This window comes from Hippoglossus hippoglossus, chromosome 13 (genome assembly GCF_009819705.1).
Source record: "Hippoglossus hippoglossus isolate fHipHip1 chromosome 13, fHipHip1.pri, whole genome shotgun sequence".
NCBI classification, from domain to species: domain Eukaryota; kingdom Metazoa; phylum Chordata; class Actinopteri; order Pleuronectiformes; family Pleuronectidae; genus Hippoglossus; species Hippoglossus hippoglossus.
Window position 1 is genome coordinate 1,447,314 of NC_047163.1, and position 20,385 is coordinate 1,467,698.

At 44.1% G+C, this 20,385-nt stretch overlaps 1 protein-coding gene and 1 long non-coding RNA gene across 2 annotated transcripts in view; one reads left to right on the forward strand and one right to left on the reverse strand.

The window, feature by feature from the left end:
• Nucleotides 1-20,385, reverse strand: part of LOC117773061 (basic proline-rich protein-like) — a gene marked incomplete at its 3' end in the record, with an annotated part of 270,081 nt that overhangs the window by 186,834 nt on the left and 62,862 nt on the right. The window lies entirely within an intron of this gene.
• Nucleotides 4,902-10,162, forward strand: LOC117773176. The gene is made up of 4 exons (XR_004615870.1): nt 4,902-5,307; nt 8,037-8,040; nt 8,826-8,832; nt 10,152-10,162. It is a non-coding gene; the product is annotated as an uncharacterized LOC117773176 (long non-coding RNA).

Genomic DNA, 20,385 nt, shown 5'->3' on the forward strand with positions numbered 1-20,385 from the left:
ATTTATAAAAGACGGGGCACCACCCTGGTATCAGGGACCAACAATCAATCTGTAAAGATCAGTCTCAGTTTGGAAAAGTTCAATTAGTAATCTCAATATTTACTATTAATGATTATATAATGAACAGTGAAGGTTTTAAGTTTGAGCACTGACTATCATAATCCAGCTGTATTCACATACATATGCACAAATAATCACAAACTACCGGTACTTTAATTACACTAGAATTTATTAAAGATAATAACATCAATGTCAATCAATGACTACTATCCTAACAAAACTCCACTATATCAAAGATAACAACACAAGCACTTATCACGATTTATAACACACATGCAATACCTATGGTATGTATATCTGTGTGTGTGCGTGTGTATATGTGTGTGTGTGTGTGTGTGTGTGTGTGTGTGTGTGTGTGTGTGTGTGTGTGTGTGTGTGTGTATATATGTATGTGTGAGAGAGAGGGGGGGAGTAAAGATGGCGTACGAAGTCACGTGGGTGACGTCGTATGACCGAATTCACGATGGCGGTGGAACCACGTGGTTTGAACAAAAGGGAGGTCGAGAACAAAGGGTACTTTGATCTATCTCGTGGTTCAAAGCGCCGAATGGCGTCGAGATGCGACCACACTATCTTGGTCCCAGAATGTGTATAAAACGTGAATTGTGTGGGTGCAGGTCGGAACGTGTGCGCAAGCGGGTTAGGAGTTAGGAGTACCCAAGCGGACGAACTAAGGTCCGTCCAGCTGTGAACCGATCTTTTAATAGGTAAAAATCTCCGCTGTTGGTCTGACGATAACAGTGCGGCGATGTTGCCGGAAACGCAGATTCGTCACGACGCGCTGGCACTGGAACAATGTGGACACGGTGGTCCTACACAATCATACACTCAAATAATAACACGCTAATTATTGAACTAGTGTCTGCCCAGACATAAGCCTCTTACTTGTTGCTGTTCCACGGTTCGTTCATGCGCGAGCGGCGCGTTCCGGGAAGTGGATTGTGTGCGCGGCCTCGAGAGCAGCGATCAGCTGATTGGCGCGGGGGCAGCGGGGATCGAGCTGTGGCCGGAAAAGGAGAGAATTCGTCTCTTTCTCCTCGGCGAAGTTTCTTCGTCCTTCTGCAGGGATAAACAGCTGAGGAACAGCTGACTATGGATCTGGGAAAAGTCTGTGAACTCGGCCTGCGAGTGAAAGACTTTTGCCGCGGTCTTTAAAAAACAAATCAAGTGAAAAGGAGTTTACAAAAAAAAAGGGGGAAGAAGTAAACTTAAGGTAAAAATAAAAATACAAACGTCTGGATGATTGCTCCCTTTGAGCGGCTGGATCGTCTGGAGTAACCGGGAGAGGTTCTGGTCTTATCTTCAGGGCAAGGGAAAAAGGCAATGAGTTGCCGGGGTGCTCCTCTATTTATTACCTGAGAGGTGTCCGGCCTCCCTCCAGGGGGGCCGTGGGGGTCTGTTGGCTCTCAGCCAATGGAAGGCCAGAGTTTAAACTCCAGCAGCGGTTAACAACCGTGGGGTCCACGAAGGAAGTTTGGGTGTGTTCCGACCTCATGGCAGAAAGCTCTAGCTCAGGCTTCGAAGGTCCCATGCAGGCCTCTCATTGTCCTTTGTCTGGCTTCGATCCCAACAATACGGTAAAATGAATCTATTCGGGGCGTGGCTATGGCGGTGAACTAGGCACACGTCTTTTTTGTGAGCTCCTGGAGATTTTCGATTAAACTCCTGGACATTTTCCCTTAAGAGCACAGTCACGAACACCAATCGTTTGTAATACCTCTGCAGTGTACATAATCGTTAATATGCCGACGAAAAAAGGCCAAGAACGCCGCAAAAGCAAACTTTTTCCCAATCGACGAGGATGAAGAGTTGGATGCTAGCAGCCAAGCTAGCAGCCCTGCTGGCTCAACAGGTATCGCTAGCCCTAACGCTACCCTCCAGTCAGAAGCGGCGGTTGCTGAAACGGTTCATAACTTGGATGTCATTCAAAAGCTTGACTTGATAAGAAATGACATTGCCACAAAGATTGATGGAAACCTTAAGGCAATTCAAGATGTCCAGAGAGATGTGCGGGACTTCTCCGGTCGCATGGATGAGGCAGAGAAACGTATTAGCGAGGTTGAGGACACAGTTAACTCAGAGAAAGGCAAGACTGAAGCGCTGGTTAAACAAGTGGCTCTTCTCACATACAAGCTTGACAAGCTCGAAAACCGCTCGCGGAGATCCAACCTCAGGCTGGTTAACTTGCCCGAAAAAGTGGAAAATAATGACGCGGTTGCTTTCCTCGAGAAATGGCTACCTGAAGCACTGGGACCTGCAGCCTTTCCTACACCACCTGTCGTCGAGAGAGCGCACAGACTCCCCGGTCGGACACAGTCTGATCGAAGAGAGTCCTTATTATGAAGTTTTTGAACTTTCAAGATAAAGTCCGAGTAATGCGCGCAGCCAGGGCCAAGGGCAAAGTTCTGTGCAGAGGAAAAGAAGTCATGTTCTTCCCGGACTTATCGGCGGAGCTGCACCGGCAGAGGAGGCATGTCGACGGGGTAAAGCAACAACTGAGATCCCTGAACATTCGCTATGGAATAATGTACCCAGCCAAGCTTCGTCTGACGATTAATGGACAAACACGTGAGTTCGACTCCCCAGCAGACGCTGAGAACTTCGTTCAGGGCATACAACGCTCAGAAGACGCACAGAGGAGCTAAAAGTTGTACTATGGAGATTTTCATTAATGACAAGCGCCATTTATTATGATGTTAGCTTTTTCTCACGAGGGCTGATAGTGTCCATTTAGATTAACAGAGAGGTAGACGTTCTCCTTAGTAGCTGTCGCTTGTCTTTCGAGCTCCGTTAGACTTACACTGTAAGAGAGGATACTTTGTTTACTTCATAAATGTTCGGCCGTGAAAACTATTTTATTTTTTATTTTTGCCGGGAGACACAGAAGTCTTGTTTTGTTGGTGTTTATTTTAGCACACCGACGGCTTGGTTCAACTGCTCCCTTGCTTGCACTGGATCAGTTTGTGCACTTAGCCACATCCCAAGGTAAGGGGAGGGGGGAGGGTACGTGGGGCTGTCCTGTTCATGATGACGGCTGAGGGGATCTGGTTATGGCAGAATTTCTTTATTTTTCATGTATGTCTGTGTTTTTTTTACAATACAACTTTGTACAATGGCACACTGTAATTCCCACATGGAAGTAACAGGTTTGTTACAATATAGAGCAGACAATATCTGGACAATCTGGTTTATCATTAGTTTAAGATCACTACAAACAAATATCTAAAATTCACTTCTTCCGTTCCGGGTCCCAGCTGACGCCACTCCTGTTCCGGCGTCGGGGGTCCTTGCAGCGCCTACTCCAGTTCCTGTTCCACGCCGGAGGGTCCCGGCAGACGCCACTCCAGTTCCGGCATCGGGAGTCCCGGCACGGATTACTCCCATTCCTGTTCCGCGCCGGAGGGTCCCGGCACGGATTACACCTGTTCCGGCGTCGGGGGTCCCGGCAGACGTCACACCTGTTACGGTGTCGGGGTTCCCGGCAGCGGCTACTCCAGTTCCTGCCCCACGTCCGGAGCTGAGGACAACGCCCCTTCAGCTGCAGAGGCGGCTATCACTGCCTGAGTCCCCGTGCTTCGTCCCTGACCAGCCTCCGGGCCGTCCTCCCGAGCCTCTGTACTCTGCCCCTGAGCGGCCACGGCGCCGCCCGCCCGAGCCCCGGTGCTCTGTCCAGGATTTGTGAGGCAGATGGACCCAGATGCAGAGTTTGAACTAAAGTATTTTTAATAAACAGTCTTTAACAGAAAAATAAGAATAAACGCAGGAATCTCAAAGTGTAAAACTGAAGAAACAAAAGCACAAAGAAAACACAGGAGGCTTACACAGGTGAACAGGACTGGAGCTCAGGAGACACGGGATACAGAAACACAGGAGGACAGGACATCACGGCACTTAGACAACAATCCGACAAGGACAAAGGAAAGCACAGAGGCTTAAATACAGACACAGGGAAGGCAGGGGCAATGGGACACAGGTGTAACACATGAGGACTGGTGCAGACAATCACAGACAGGAAGTAAAACTAGACATGAGACACAATAACCCAGACTACAAAATAAAACAGGAAACAGAACCCGGAGTGTGAAACATGAAACACAGGGATGTAAACAGAAAACACCTCTTCAAAAAGAGGTGGAACCCAAACCCTTACACATTGTTGTCTGGCATGAAGTGCATAAATATCTTGGAGATTTCCCAGTGTTGTCCTGTTTTTCACCTATCTGGGGCAATGAACACTTTAGCCCGGCTAATAATGACATGGGGTTTAAAGCATGGTTAAGCAAGGGCATAGTTAAACTACTAGATCTCTATAAGGACAACACTCTAATGTCGTTTGACGAGCTGAAAGCAAAATACGACGTACCACAGAAACACTTCTTTAAGTATTTACAACTTAGAAGTTTTATTCTGACATGCTTAAAGAATTCAGTGCAACAACCCCCAATGCCCACACTGGAGATATTTTCTACAAAAACTTGTTTCAGCAAAGGGCCGGTTATTCAATTATATAATATAATGGTGGAAAACCATAAAGACAACTCTGAAAGTAAGAGACAGCAGTGGATAGGAGACTTACAAGAGGACATTTTAGTGGAAGATTGGGGTATAATATGTTCGAAGGTACATACACAAACCATTAACACACGACTGAGATTAATACAATATAATTGGATAATGAGAATGTACATCACCCCTGTGAAGTTAAACAAATTTGATCCTAATATCCCTGACCGATGCTATAAGTGCAATATGCATCAAGGTACTTTATATCACTGTTTGTGGGAATGTCGGGAGATTCAAAGATTTTGGAGTTCGGTGATACAATATATCTCTCAAATGACCTCTTCTCCAGTACCTCTAAGTCCTAAGTTCTGTATACTAAGCATCTATCCAGACAATTGTTGTCTTTCCAATAGAGAAAGAAAAATGGTTGACCTATGTCTACTACAGGCCAGGCGCTCAATCGCCCTGTGTTGGAAGAATGTCCGTTGCCCCTCTCTAGGCCACTGGTTGAAAAACTTAACATCGAGTTTGGCTCTTGAGAAATTAACATATATAGTTAGGAAGAAAGCTTCTCAGTTTTACAACATCTGGGAGATGTTTTGGGAATTTGTTAAAAATGGTGACATTGAAGAGGCATTGGAAATGTGAAGTGACGAATCTGTTGTGAGGAATGTGTGCTGTACTCTGCTCCATGTTTGTGACTGTAATTTATTTTACTTACATTATTTTTATTCATTTATTTATGTAAACTAAATTAGTATTTTCATTGTAATTTTTGCCCTTCTTGAATTTCAGTTTTAATTATAACTTATCCATTTATTTATTTTCAAGAGATATTTGTATTATTTATTGTTATTTTATATACTGCCATATGTTCAGTTTGGGGAAGGGTCATGTATGTATGTAAATTGATTAAAATGTATAAAGCCAATAAATATATGTTACCAAAAAAAATGAATCTCTTCTTCATGTTGTTCTCTGCGGATGCTCGGACTCGCCTGCACCATGTGATTCTCACACAAGCAGCAGAAACCCATGTAGACCTGTCAGCTGGTTCAACCTGGGTCCGGGTCTGAAGCCCACCAGGACCCACTGTGCACAGAGAGACGCCTGGTTTCACAGATTATCACATGTTGCTTTTACATTTCTCATCACGTAGAATCTGTGAAAAACATCATGACAGCGATTAAACAGCAGTTTAAACGTGTGCGGGTCCGAGGGAAGCTCACCTGGAGGCTGATGTGTTGGAACAGCTTAAAATCGACAAAATGTGACTTTCAACAAACCTGCTGAGATCCATGTTTGTAAATCCTGGTTCTCATCATTACATCTCGTGTATTGTTTTAAACATGGTTTCCCTGAAGCGTGACGTCCATTACCTGCAGCACTTCACATGAATATTCATCACAAGTCTCATTAGAAGAGAAAATATGTTCATAGGTTTGATGAATTTATTTTCATCAAACTTATGACTTTGCTTCTGTCTCTTTAATGTGACTTCAGCTCTGCAGTTACACCACAGACCCCCCCCCCCCCTGCACTTCCTGTTTATATTTAACTTTCACTTTCACTCTCTAGCAGAACTTCCTCTGAACTTTGAGCACTGATCAGATCACGATCATATTCAAGCAGCTATTTTACACCAAGTCTCTTGTCTGTGTGAGCTTGTTGCTGCCAAATGAGTTTTGACCAGTTATCAAATCCAAGGCTTGAATTACTTTTTACAATCGTGTCCTGACACACCAGAGAAACCAGGAAGCATCTGTTCCTCCCTGAAGAGACGCAGGCTGAAAACCAGACGATCACATTCACCTTCCAAACCAAACTGAACCAAACCAGACCAAACGTCCTGAGTGAGTCCAGCTACAGGAGAGAAGAGTCAAACTACAACCTGCCGACGCTCCACACACTGACCGTGAGTTTAACACACCTCGACTCAGACAGGAAGTAAACCTCAGTGAAGTTCGTGGAGCTGTGACTGACTGACTGTCTGTTTTCAGCTTCACCTGGAGACTCAATGGCTTCCAGATCAGAAGAGGATCTCTGCTGTCCCATCTGCCAATGTCTTCAGAGATCCTGTCCTTCTGTCATGTAGCCACAGCTTCTGTAGAGACTGTGTGAAGAGCTGGTGGAAAGACAAAGAAGTAAAAGAGTGTCCACTTTGTAAGAGAAGATCTTCAATGTCTCAACCACCTTGTAACCTGGCGTTAAAGAACCTGTGTGAGACCTTCTTACAGGAGAGAGATCAGAGCTCTTCACATGCTCTCTGCAGTCTGCACTCAGAGAAACTCAGACTCTTCTGTCTGGACCATCAGCAGCCAGTGTGTCTCGTCTGCAGAGATTCAGAGAAACACAGCGACCACAGATTCAGACCCATCGATGAAGCTGCACCACAACACAAGAAGCAGCTTCAGGAAACTCTGGAGCCCTTGAAGGAGAAGTTACAGTGTTTTGAACGTGTTAAAGTAGAGTGTGAACTAACAGCAGAACACATTAAGGTCCAGGCCGGACTCACAGAGACGCAGATCAAGGAGCAGTTTAAAAAGCTTCATCAGTTTCTGGAGGAGGAAGAGGAGGCCAGGATGGCTGCACTGAGGGAGGAAGAGGAGCAGAAGAGTCGGATGATGAAGGAGAAGATTGAGGCTCTGAGCAGAGACATAACGGCTCTTTCAGACACAATCAGAACCACAGAGGACGAGCTGAGAGCTGAAGACGTCTCGTTCCTGCTCAACTACAAGGCTGCAGTGGAACGAGTCCAGCAGCGCCCCCTGCTGGATGATCCACAGCTGGCCTCAGGAGCTCTGATAGACGAGGCCAAACATCTGGGCAACCTGAGCTTCAACATCTGGAACAAGATGAAGGACGTGGTCTCCTACAGTCCTGTGGTTCTGGACCCAAACTCTGCTCATCCAGAACTCGTCCTGTCTGAAGATCTGACCAGTTTGAGACGAGGAGAGAGACAGAAGCTTCCTGACAATCCAGAGAGGTTTGATGATTACGCCTCAGTCCTGGGATCTGAGGGTTTTAACTCAGGGACTCACAGCTGGGACGTCCTGGTTGGAGACAGTACATGCTGGTCACTGGGTGTGTCAGAAGAGTCTGTCCAGAGGAAGGGAGACGATCTGTCTGGATCATGGGAATAAGGTTATTTGTAGGTAATACTCAGCAGGTCACCATCAGGATCATCTGATCTCTCTGTGCAGAAGATCCAGAGGATCAGAGTGAAACTGGACTGGAACAGAGGAGAACTGTCGTTCTCTGATCTGATACTAACAAACACATTCACACCTTCACACACACTTTCACTCAGAAGATGTTTCCATACTTTAACACTATAGATCACTTGAAGCTGTTACCTGTGAATGTCTCTGTGACGCTGGATCAGAGCAGTTAGAGAGAAAGATTTTATTCATCATGTTTATTTCTTCAAGAGAAATCTGCTGAATTTAAATGTTAAACTCGTTATTCTAAAGCTTTGTTTATTTCTCCTTTTACTTCTCACTCGTTTTTATTTCTCCTGTCGACTTTTCCACGTGTGTAAAAATATTTCATTATTTTCTGATCTTTATCTTTGGTTTGTTTTTTACTTTCATGGAAAATGTTTTCTATCATTTAGATTTTGTGTGGATCCATGAAGTCGAGCAAACTGATGAAGATCCACATAAAAACACATTTATCAATAACAGCTGATCATTGTTCACATTCAACAAACTTTATTAAAACTCAGACATGAGACATGATTCATGTTTAATCACATAAAGTCTGTTCACATATGAAATAATCCAACATATATGAACATTTGTCTGTTTGATGTGATGAAGCCAAAATGATTCTGTCTGTAAAAGTGTTTATTCAACAGCAGCCTAGTGATGTGATTTTAATATTGTGATCAAAATAATAAAAACTATGAAACAGAAACAGAGTTCTGACCTTTTTTAAGTTGAAATGTAAAATAAAGCCAAAATGATTGTGTCTGTAAAAGTGCTTTCATTCATACTGTTGTGCAATAGTAAGCAGACTTGATGTTGGCTAATTATTAATAATCATAAAATATGATTATTAAAAATAACGAAATTATTAATGAAAAACAATAAAATGATCAATTAAGAATAATACAATTTGTAATTATAATTTATAAAAGACGGGGCACCACCCTGGTATCAGGGACCAACAATCAATCTGTAAAGATCAGTCTCAGTTTGGAAAAGTTCAATTAGTAATCTCAATATTTACTATTAATGATTATATAATGAACAGTGAAGGTTTTAAGTTCGAGCACTGACTATCATAATCCAGCTGTATTCACATACATATGCACAAATAATCACAAACTACCGGTACTTTAATTACACTAGAATTTATTAAAGATAATAACATCAATGTCAATCAATGACTACTATCCTAACAAAACTCCACTATATCAAAGATAACAACACAAGCACTTATCACGATTTATAACACACATGCAATACCTATGGTATGTATATCTGTGTGTGTGCGTGTATATATGTGTGTGTGTGTGTGTGTGTGTGTGTGTGTGTGTATATATGTATGTGTGAGAGAGAGGGGGGGGAGTAAAGATGGCGTACGAAGTCACGTGGGTGACGTCGTACGACCGAATTCACGATGGCGGTGGATCCACGTGGTTTGAACAAAAGGGAGGTCGAGAACAAAGGGTACTTTGATCTATCTCGTGGTTCAAAGCGCCGAATGGCGTCGAGATGCGACCACACTATCTTGGTCCCAGAATGTGTATAAAACGTGAATTGTGTGGGTGCAGGTCGGAACGTGTGTGCAAGCGGGTTAGGAGTTAGGAGTACCCAAGCGGACGAACTAAGGTCCGTCCAGCTGTGAACCGATCTTTTAATAGGTAAAAATCTCCGCTGTTGGTCTGACGATAACAGTGCGGCGATGTTGCCGGAAACGCAGATTCGTCACGACGCGCTGTCACTGGAACAACGTGGACACGGTGGTCCTACACAATCATACACTCAAATAATAACACGCTAATTATTGAACTAGTGTCTGCCCAGACATAAGCCTCTTACTTGTTGCTGTTCCACGGTTCGTTCATGCGCGAGCGGCGCGTTCCGGGAAGACAAGTGGATTGTGTGCGCGGCCTCGAGAGCAGCGATCAGCTGATTGGCGCGGGGGCAGCGGGGATCGAGCTGTGGCCGGAAAAGGAGAGAATTCGTCTCTTTCTCCTCGGCGAAGTTTCTTCTTCGTCCTTCTGCAGGGATAAACAGCTGAGGAACAGCTGACTATGGATCTGGGAAAAGTCTGTGAACTCGGCCTGCGAGTGAAAGACTTTTGCCGCGGTCTTTAAAAATACAAATCAAGTGAAAAGGAGTTTACAAAAAAAAGGGGGAAGAAGTAAACTTAAGGTAAAAATAAAAATACAAACGTCTGGATGATTGCTCCCTTTGAGCGGCTGGATCGTCTGGAGTAACCGGGAGAGGTTCTGGTCTTATCTTCAGCGCAAGGGAAAAAGGCAATGAGTTGCCGGGGTGCTCCTCTATTTGGTGTCCGGCCTCCCTCCAGGGGGGGCCGTGGGGGTCTGTTGGCTCTCAGCCAATGGAAGGCCAGAGTTTAAACTCCAGCGCGGTTAACAACCGTGGGGTCCACGAAGGAAGTTTGGGTGTGTTCCGACCTCATGGCAGAAAGCTCTAGCTCAGGCTTCGAAGGTCCCATGCAGGCCTCTCATTGTCCTTTGTCTGGCTTCGATCCCAACAATACGGTAAAATGAATCTATTCGGGGCGTGGCTATGGCGGTGAACTAGGCACACGTCTTTTTTGTGAGCTCCTGGAGATTTTCGATTAAACTCCTGGACATTTTCCCTTAAGAGCACAGACAAACCAATCGTTTGTAATACCTGCAGTGTACATAATCGTTAATATGCCGACGAAAAAAGGCCAAGAACGCCGCTAAAGCAAACTTTTTCCCAATCGACGAGGATGAAGAGTTGGATGCTAGCAGCCAAGCTAGCTGCCCTGCTGGCTCAACAGGTATCGCTAGCCCTAACGCTACCCTCCAGTAAGAAGCGGCGGTTGCTGAAACGGTTCATAACTTGGATGTCATTCAAAACCTTGACTTGATAAGAAATGACATTGCCACAAAGATTGATGGAAACCTTAAGGCAATTCAAGATGTCCAGAGAGATGTGCGGGACTTCTCCGGTCGCATGGATGAGGCAGAGAAACGTATTAGCGAGGTCGAGGACACAGTTAACTCAGAGAAAGGCAAGACTGAAGCGCTGGTTAAACAAGTGGCTCTCCTCACATACAAGCTTGACGAGCTCGAAAACCGCTCGCGGAGATCCAACCTCAGGCTGGTTAACTTGCCCGAAAAAGTGGAAAATAATGACGCGGTTGCTTTCCTCGAGAAATGGCTACCTGAAGCACTGGGACCTGCAGCCTTTCCTACACCACCTGTCGTCGAGAGAGCGCACAGACTCCCCGGTCGGACACAGTCTGATCGAAGAGAGTCCTTATTATGAAGTTTTTGAACTTTCAAGATAAAGTCCGAGTAATGCGCACAGCCAGGGCCAAGGGCAAAGTTCTGTGCAGAGGAAAAGAAGTCATGTTCTTCCCGGACTTATCGGCGGAGCTGCACCGGCAGAGGAGGCGTGTCGACGGGGTAAAGCAACAACTGAGATCCCTGAACATTCGCTATGGAATAATGTACCCAGCCAAGCTTCGTCTGACGATTAATGGACAAACACGTGAGTTCGACTCCCCAGCAGACGCTGAGAACTTCGTTCAGGGCATACAACGCTCAGAAGACGCACAGAGGAGCTAAAAGTTGTACTATGGAGATTTTCATTAATGACAAGCGCCATTTATTATGATGTTAGCTTTTTCTCACGAGGGCTGATAGTGTCCATTTAGATTAACAGAGAGGTAGACGTTCTCCTTAGTAGCTGTCGCTTGTCTTTCGAGCTCCGTTAGACTTACACTGTAAGAGAGGATACTTTGTTTACTTCATAAATGTTCGGCCGTGAAAACTATTTTATTTTTTAGCCGGGAGACACAGAAGTCTTGTTTTGTTGGTGTTTATTTTAGCACACCGACGGCTTGGTTCAACTGCTCCCTTGCTTGCACTGGATCAGTTTGTGCACTTAGCCACATCCCAAGGTAAGGGGGGGGGGGAGGGTACGTGGGGCTGTCCTGTTCATGATGACGGCTGAGGGGATCTGGTTATGGCAGAATTTCTTTATTTTTCATGTATGTCTGTGTTTTTTTTACAATACAACTTTGTACAATGGCACACTGTAATTCCCACATGGAAGTAACAGGTTTGTTACAATATAGAGCAGACAATATCTGGACAATCTGGTTTATCATTAGTTTAAGATCACTACAAACAAATATCTAAAATTCACTTCTTCCGTTCCGGGTCCCAGCTGACGCCACTCCTGTTCCGGCGTCGGGGGTCCTCGGTGTAACACATGAGGACTGGTGCAGACAATCACAGACAGGAAGTAAAACTAGACATGAGACACAATAACCCAGACTACAAAATAAAACAGGAAACAGAACCCGGAGTGTGAAACATGAAACACAGGGATGTAAACAGAAAACACCTCTTCAAAAAGAGGTGGAACCCAAACCCTTACACATTGTTGTCTGGCATGAAGTGCATAAATATCTTGGAGATTTCCCAGTGTTGTCCTGTTTTTCACCTATCTGGGGCAATGAACACTTTAGCCCGGCTAATAATGACATGGGGTTTAAAGCATGGTTAAGCAAGGGCATAGTTAAACTACTAGATCTCTATAAGGACAACACTCTAATGTCGTTTGACGAGCTGAAAGCAAAATACGACGTACCACAGAAACACTTCTTTAAGTATTTACAACTTAGAAGTTTTATTCTGACATGCTTAAAGAATTCAGTGCAACAACCCCCAATGCCCACACTGGAGATATTTTCTACAAAAACTTGTTTCAGCAAAGGGCCGGTTATTCAATTATATAATATAATGGTGGAAAACCATAAAGACAACTCTGAAAGTAAGAGACAGCAGTGGATAGGAGACTTACAAGAGGACATTTTAGTGGAAGATTGGGGTATAATATGTTCGAAGGTACATACACAAACCATTAACACACGACTGAGATTAATACAATATAATTGGATAATGAGAATGTACATCACCCCTGTGAAGTTAAACAAATTTGATCCTAATATCCCTGACCGATGCTATAAGTGCAATATGCATCAAGGTACTTTATATCACTGTTTGTGGGAATGTCGGGAGATTCAAAGATTTTGGAGTTCGGTGATACAATATATCTCTCAAATGACCTCTTCTCCAGTACCTCTAAGTCCTAAGTTCTGTATACTAAGCATCTATCCAGACAATTGTTGTCTTTCCAATAGAGAAAGAAAAATGGTTGACCTATGTCTACTACAGGCCAGGCGCTCAATCGCCCTGTGTTGGAAGAATGTCCGTTGCCCCTCTCTAGGCCACTGGTTGAAAAACTTAACATCGAGTTTGGCTCTTGAGAAATTAACATATATAGTTAGGAAGAAAGCTTCTCAGTTTTACAACATCTGGGAGATGTTTTGGGAATTTGTTAAAAATGGTGACATTGAAGAGGCATTGGAAATGTGAAGTGATGAATCTGTTGTGAGGAATGTGTGCTGTACTCTGCTCCATGTTTGTGACTGTAATTTATTTTACTTACATTATTTTTATTCATTTATTTATGTAAACTAAATTAGTATTTTCATTGTAATTTTTGCCCTTCTTGAATTTCAGTTTTAATTATAACTTATCCATTTATTTATTTTCAAGAGATATTTGTATTATTTATTGTTATTTTATATACTGCCATATGTTCAGTTTGGGGAAGGGTCATGTATGTATTTAAATTGATTAAAATGTATAAAGCCAATAAATATATGTTACCAAAAAAATGAATCTCTTCTTCATGTTGTTCTCTGCGGACGCTCGGACTCGCCTGCACCATGTGATTCTCACACAAGCAGCAGAAACCCATGTAGACCTGTCAGCTGGTTCAACCTGGGTCCGGGTCTGAAGCCCACCAGGACCCACTGTGCACAGAGAGACGCCTGGTTTCACAGATTATCACATGTTGCTTTTACATTTCTCATCACGTAGAATCTGTGAAAAACATCATGACAGCGATTAAACAGCAGTTTAAACGTGTGCGGGTCCGAGGGAAGCTCACCTGGAGGCTGATGTGTTGGAACAGCTTCAATCGACAAAATGTGACTTTCAACAAACCTGCTGAGATCCATGTTTGTAAATCCTGGTTCTCATCATTACATCTCGTGTATTGTTTTAAACATGGTTTCCCTGAAGCGTGACGTCCATTACCTGCAGCACTTCACATGAATATTCATCACAAGTCTCATTAGAAGAGAAAATATGTTCATAGGTTTGATGAATTTATTTTCATCAAACTTATGACTTTGCTTCTGTCTCTTTAATGTGACTTCAGCTCTGCAGTTACACCACAGACCCCCCCCCCACCCCCCTGCACTTCCTGTTTATATTTAACTTTCACTTTCACTCTCTAGCAGAACTTCCTCTGAAATTTGAGCACTGATCAGATCACGATCATATTCAAGCAGCTATTTTACACCAAGTCTCTTGTCTGTGTGAGCTTGTTGCTGCCAAATGACTTTTGACCAGTTATCAAATCCAAGGCTTGAATTACTTTTTACAATCGTGTCCTGACACACCAGAGAAACCAGGAAGCATCTGTTCCTCCCTGAAGAGACGCAGGCTGAAAACCAGACGATCACATTCACCTTCCAAACCAAACTGAACCAAACCAGACCAAACGTCCTGAGTGAGTCCAGCTACAGGAGAGAAGAGTCAAACTACAACCTGCCGACGCTCCACACACTGACCGTGAGTTTAACAAACACCTCGACTCAGACAGGAAGTAAACCTCAGTGAACCACGTGGAGCTGTGACTGACTGACTGTCTGTTTTCAGCTTCACCTGGAGACTCAATGGCTTCCAGATCAGAAGAGGATCTCTGCTGTCCCGTCTGCCATGATGTCTTCAGAGATCCTGTCCTTCTGTCATGTAGCCACAGCTTCTGTAAAGACTGTGTGAAGAGCTGGTGGAAAGACAAAGAAGTAAAAGAGTGTCCAGTTTGTAAGAGAAGATCTTCAATGGGTGAACCACCTTGTAACCTGGTGTTAAAGAACCTGTGTGAGACCTTCTTACAGGAGAGAGATCAGAGCTCTTCACATGCTCTCTGCAGTCTGCACTCAGAGAAACTCAGACTCTTCTGTCTGGACCATCAGCAGCCAGTGTGTCTCGTCTGCAGAGATTCAGAGAAACACAGCGACCACAGATTCAGACCCATCGATGAAGCTGCACAACAACACAAGAAGCAGCTTCAGGAAACTCTGGAGCCCTTGAAGAAGAAGTTACAGTGTTTTGAACGTGTTAAAGTAAGTGTGAACTAACAGCAAAACACATTAAGGTCCAGGCCGGACTCACAGAGACGCAGATCAAGGAGCAGTTTAAAAAGCTTCATCAGTTTCTGGAGGAGGAGAGGAGGCCAGGATGGCTGCACTGAGGGAGGAAGAGGAGCAGAAGAGTCGGATGATGAAGGAGAAGATCGAGTCTCTGAGCAGAGACATAACGGCTCTTTCAGACACAATCAGAACCACAGAGGACGAGCTGAGAGCTGAAGACGTCTCGTTCCTGCTCAACTACAAGGCTGCAGTGGAACGAGTCCAGCAGCGCCCCTGCTGGATGATCCACAGCTGGCCTCAGGAGCTCTGATAGACGAGGCCAAACATCTGGGCAACCTGAGCTTCAACATCTGGAACAAGATGAAGGACGTGGTCTCCTACAGTCCTGTGGTTCTGGACCCAAACTCTGCTCATCCAGGACTCGTCCTGTCTGAAGATCTGACCAGTTTGAGACGAGGAGAGACAGAAGCTTCCTGACAATCCAGAGAGGTTTGATAAACACATCTCAGTCCTGGGATCTGAGGGTTTTAACTCAGGGACTCACAGCTGGGACGTCCTGGTTGGAGACAGTACATGCTGGCACTGGGTGTGTCAGCAGAGTCTGTCCAGAGGAAGGGAGACGATCTGTCTGGATTATGGGAATATTGTTCTATGAAGGTAAATACTCAGCAGGTCACCATCAGGATCATCTGATCTCTCTGTGCAGAAGATCCAGAGGATCAGAGTGAAACTGGACTGGAACAGAGGAGAACTGTCGTTCTCTGATCCTGATACTAACAAACACATTCACACCTTCACACACACTTTCACTCAGAAGATGTTTCCATCCTTTATCACTACAGATCACTTGAAGCTGTTACCTGTGAATGTCTCTGTGACGCTGGATCAGAGCAGTTAGAGAGAAAGATTTTATTCATCATGTTTATTTCTTCAAGAGAAATCTGCTGAATTTAAATGTTAAACTAGTAACCCAGGTTTCAGATGATTTAAAAGTAATCTGAAAATAATTAAATAATCTCCGATGCGCATCTATAAATATCCGGGTCAGGAGGGTCACTTCCTCTTTCCCGTCTATTATTCCCGTGAGCAGTGTGGAACAGCGTTCGGCAGCAAACATCGGCGTGGAAAATCGCCGTTAAACTGGTGTCAGATCAGCGGTGAGTTGCACTGTGTTTGCATTGTGGATGACTCCCACCAACATAGCGTGGTTTAAGTTTAACCTGTGTGTGATGATGTTGGTGTGTATGTTGTACACGCACTTAGCCTGTAAGGCTCGTCCCTAATAGCCCTGGACATATTTGTTTGCCTTTCGATTGAATGTTTTGTTCTTTGTTAATGGTGAATTTATTTCATAAATTAACATTTTAGCCTTAGCCAAAGGTTTGTATGTTGTAGCGATAATCCTGACTTCTCTTGATGAGATGTAGTATTATTTGAACTGAACAAATTGGAATTATTTGTTTTCCTCAATGACCTTTTGTGGGTCAGGTTTTTTCCACCTTTAGTCAGATGTTGCGGGACCCAAACTCTGACAGTGATGGCGAGCTCCCCAAAAATGGACTAATATGAACCCAACCTCCTTTTTAACATTCCAACGTGGAATATCCTTGGATCAACATAAATTATATTCATGAACTGAAAATAGAAATGAACTGAGAAATATTAATTTTTGTTGAAAGTTTGTATTGCTGTTTTTTGTTTAAGTGCAAATACAAATTCTATGTAAACCCTCCCTGTGTCTCCTGTGTCTTGACATTCACACACTGGGCTCCAACCGAACCTGGAAGTCCGAAATTTAAAAATCCACTGGGAGTAATTATATTTTGTAAAAACGTGATGAAATACACAAGCGTAATGTTGTCTGTGTGGCACACATCTGTAAAGGAAGGACAGATGTGTGAAGAGTAAATCCAGAGAAGAACTGGGCAACGTGTTTTAAATCACACGTCTACCGGGAACTAGATGGATTATGTCATCTTAGCGGCTGAAAGGATTTTAATGTCTGTGGACTGTTGACTTTTATTGACAGTAAATTAACTTTGAAGAAAGGTATTTCTGTTAGAAGCGCTCAGAGCAGCGGTGAGCGGTGAGCGTGACGCGACTCAAGCTGCTGATGGGATTAGTGTCGTGGAGAAGGCCATATTTTCTTCTTCAGACAACAGGAAAGCATGGATGAAGGGTTGAGTTCGCTCAGCTTGTTAAAACGGGAGCAGATCCGCTCTGACTGGGAAATGATCAAACGCTGAGGAGTCTCCGAGTTCAGAGGGAAACGTAACAGCAGAGATAATGAAAGTCCCAAAGCAACGAATGCACATCATCCAGAAAGAAACTGAAGGGAAAGAGTTTTCTTCTTCTTCTGTTCTTCTGTGGAGTGACAGCAGATTCTGCCTCGATGGAGCATCTTCTTCACTCGAGTCAAACAGCTGCTGCAGCCTGGAAACTGTCACGAATCAAACAGCGTGCACTTAATCAGAGAAGTTCACACAGAAATCCATCATTTGAATTGATTTACCACACGCTCCTCGTTTTGAGCTTCATCAAATCATGTGTTGACATGTATACAATCCTAAATATATTCAGGTTCCACACATCACGTGATCAGGATTTCTTATTGGAGAGTGTAATATGACAGACTGAAGATGTAAAAAAGGAATTAAACGTATTTGTAGCCATAACATTGAGTAAATTGAACAGATACATGTCCTACATTGGCTTTTATATTCAATTGATGGTTTATATACATAACGTAATATTTTTCATTATCATTTGTAGTAGATTTTTAAGCAATTTCAGTCATTTTCTAATATTTCAGAAACACCGGTTTATGTTCGATTTTGGTACAATGACTCAGGATGGATGTTACTGGTCCGAGCAGGCTCTGAAACACACCCACAGTCGGTCTGGTGCTCTAACCAGCAGTTGTTGTCCACGTCAGGTGATCGTCGGCCGCTGGAGGATAAAGTAACTGAAGAGCAAGTTGGCAGTCACACAGTCTCATAGAGCTGCTCACACACTGTTACGTGCAGCTGACACAAAGGGAACTTATCAGCCGGCTGCAGTGGTGTTCGTGTTCAACACTCTGGTTCAAGCAACGCCTGAGGAAAGCACGTGGCTCCTGAGCTGCTTTACACACACTTTAATGTTTACACAGAAATACTGATATTAAAATATTCCAATACCGTTCTTCGTGGCCGAGGTGTCAGACCAGTGAGATATGGCTTCAGGTTTTTCGTTGTATCGCTTCGGTCAGTGCGACCTCCTCTCGCCTGTCGCGTGTCGCCGCTGACAGGACAGTTTCAGAAACAGGTGGAGCAGCAGCAGAGCATGATGGGTAAAGACAATCTGAAGGAGGAGATGGAGGGCGGATCCCCAGACGGCTCCTGAATGTCCTTCGTGCTGAGATGATTGTCCAGTGACACGGTGCGTCCACTCTGGCACCGCGCAGTCACTTCACTGTAAAGTCTCCATGAACTTGATGGTGTGAGGGTGTGAGATGCCCCCCCCCCCCCCCCCCCCCCCCCCGACTTCCACTGAGCAGGACACCACCAGGACATTAGTTCTGATAAACGACAACTTCTCTATATATAGTGTCAGTTATTATTTATTCCATGTCGTGATGTCATCAACCAGAGGTGTCCTGTTCACCGTGTTTCTGTCAAACCATCACTTCTCGTCTCTCCAGTGTATTTAATCCTTCATTTAAACAATTTAAATGTAACTTGTTAATTTAATGGTTATGAATGTGAGTAAGTAGAGCCAGTAAAAAAAAAAAAAATCCAATGTCTCCCTCCGTTGAATCAGATTTTTATTAAACGTTTCCAATCTCCTGCTGCTCTTCTCTTTTTTAGGTTTTAGCTTCACGTTGTAAAATTTGATTAGAAACGTAAAACAAAACAGCTGATTACTCACAAATATTAGAAAAATTGATTCAAACAGATTTTAAGTAAAGATTAATATTTATACAGTATATTGAAACTGTGCATCAGCCAAACACATCTCCACAAATAACCCAGATACACTGAACTCTACTACTACCTGCTGTGTGTGTGTGTTGTGTGTGTTGTGTGTGTGTGTGTGTGTGTGTGTGTGTGTGTGTGTGTGTGTGTGTGTGAGAGCAGCTGGCTGACAGAGACAAGAGAAACAAGATAAGAGAGAAGAGGAATCACATCGTCTTCACGCAATACACCTGACAACAAACACCACTGCTACACACACACACACACACACACTCACACTCACACACACACACACACACACACACACACACACACACACACACACACACACACACACACTCTCACACACACGGTTTGTGTCTTTGTTCTGAACGGTCTTGTCGCAGAGATAAACAGAATCATAGTCCGCGGCTGCTCTGTGTCACATTCAGATATCAATTAATCCTTTATCTTTTAATTAAATTTGACACCTTTGTCTAATTGGCTTCAGCAAATTACCTAAAATAGTCCAGATTGTGGCGGAGACGTTTCTTTGTCTGTCACCGTTTAACACTCGTTAAACTCTCAGAATTTGCTCTTGTGAAACGTTTGGCTTCTGTCAGTGTGAGAGCAGATAAACGAGCCATTGTCAGTTAACAACATGCGACACGTTAGAAACCCTGGATTATATCGGATCATTTAAAATAACAAAGGTCAACTGGACCCAGAGAGCAAAGAGGCTGAGGCAACAAAACAACTGGTGCCAGCACCGATGCCAGAGGCTGTGACGGACGACGGGCTTGAATCCAAATGTTCTGTTCCCTGTTCGGTTGCCAGCGTTGGACCAGAGCTGGTCCAGGTGAGGCTAACTGCGGTTAATTGTTAGTCCACAGCTCACAAACCCACCAACCTGAGGTGGTGTGTGTCCACGGGGCCGGAGCTGGCTGCCGTCAGCCACAGAGCAGCTCAGGGGAGGGAAACGACTCAGTGGACCGAGACAGAAAGAGGAGAATGAGAACATTTCTCCTTTTCAGCGAACTGGCACCGGAGGGAAAAGAGCAGTCGACTGTGTCCTATTCTAAGCAAACTGAGCACACGCACACACATCCTCCGTCGCTGCACACACACACACGGGTGGGATTTAAAGCTTGTGCATGTTTAGGGTGATGCATGTGAGGATAGAAGGAGTCGATCCTGTCGCGTTAATAATTCATCTGCAAAGTCAGATCTGGGCCAGTGTCACAAACTCCATCAACCCGACACCCTTCCTGTGTTTCCATCTTTCTGTCCCACTTTATATGAGCCCAGTTTTTCAAATGTTTCAGGCTCCATTTTTAATCTTGCCTGGTACCTGCAGCCACAGCAGCTCTGAACAATTATTTCCAAGACTTTTAATGCGCAGGCAAGTGCCACAATGGCT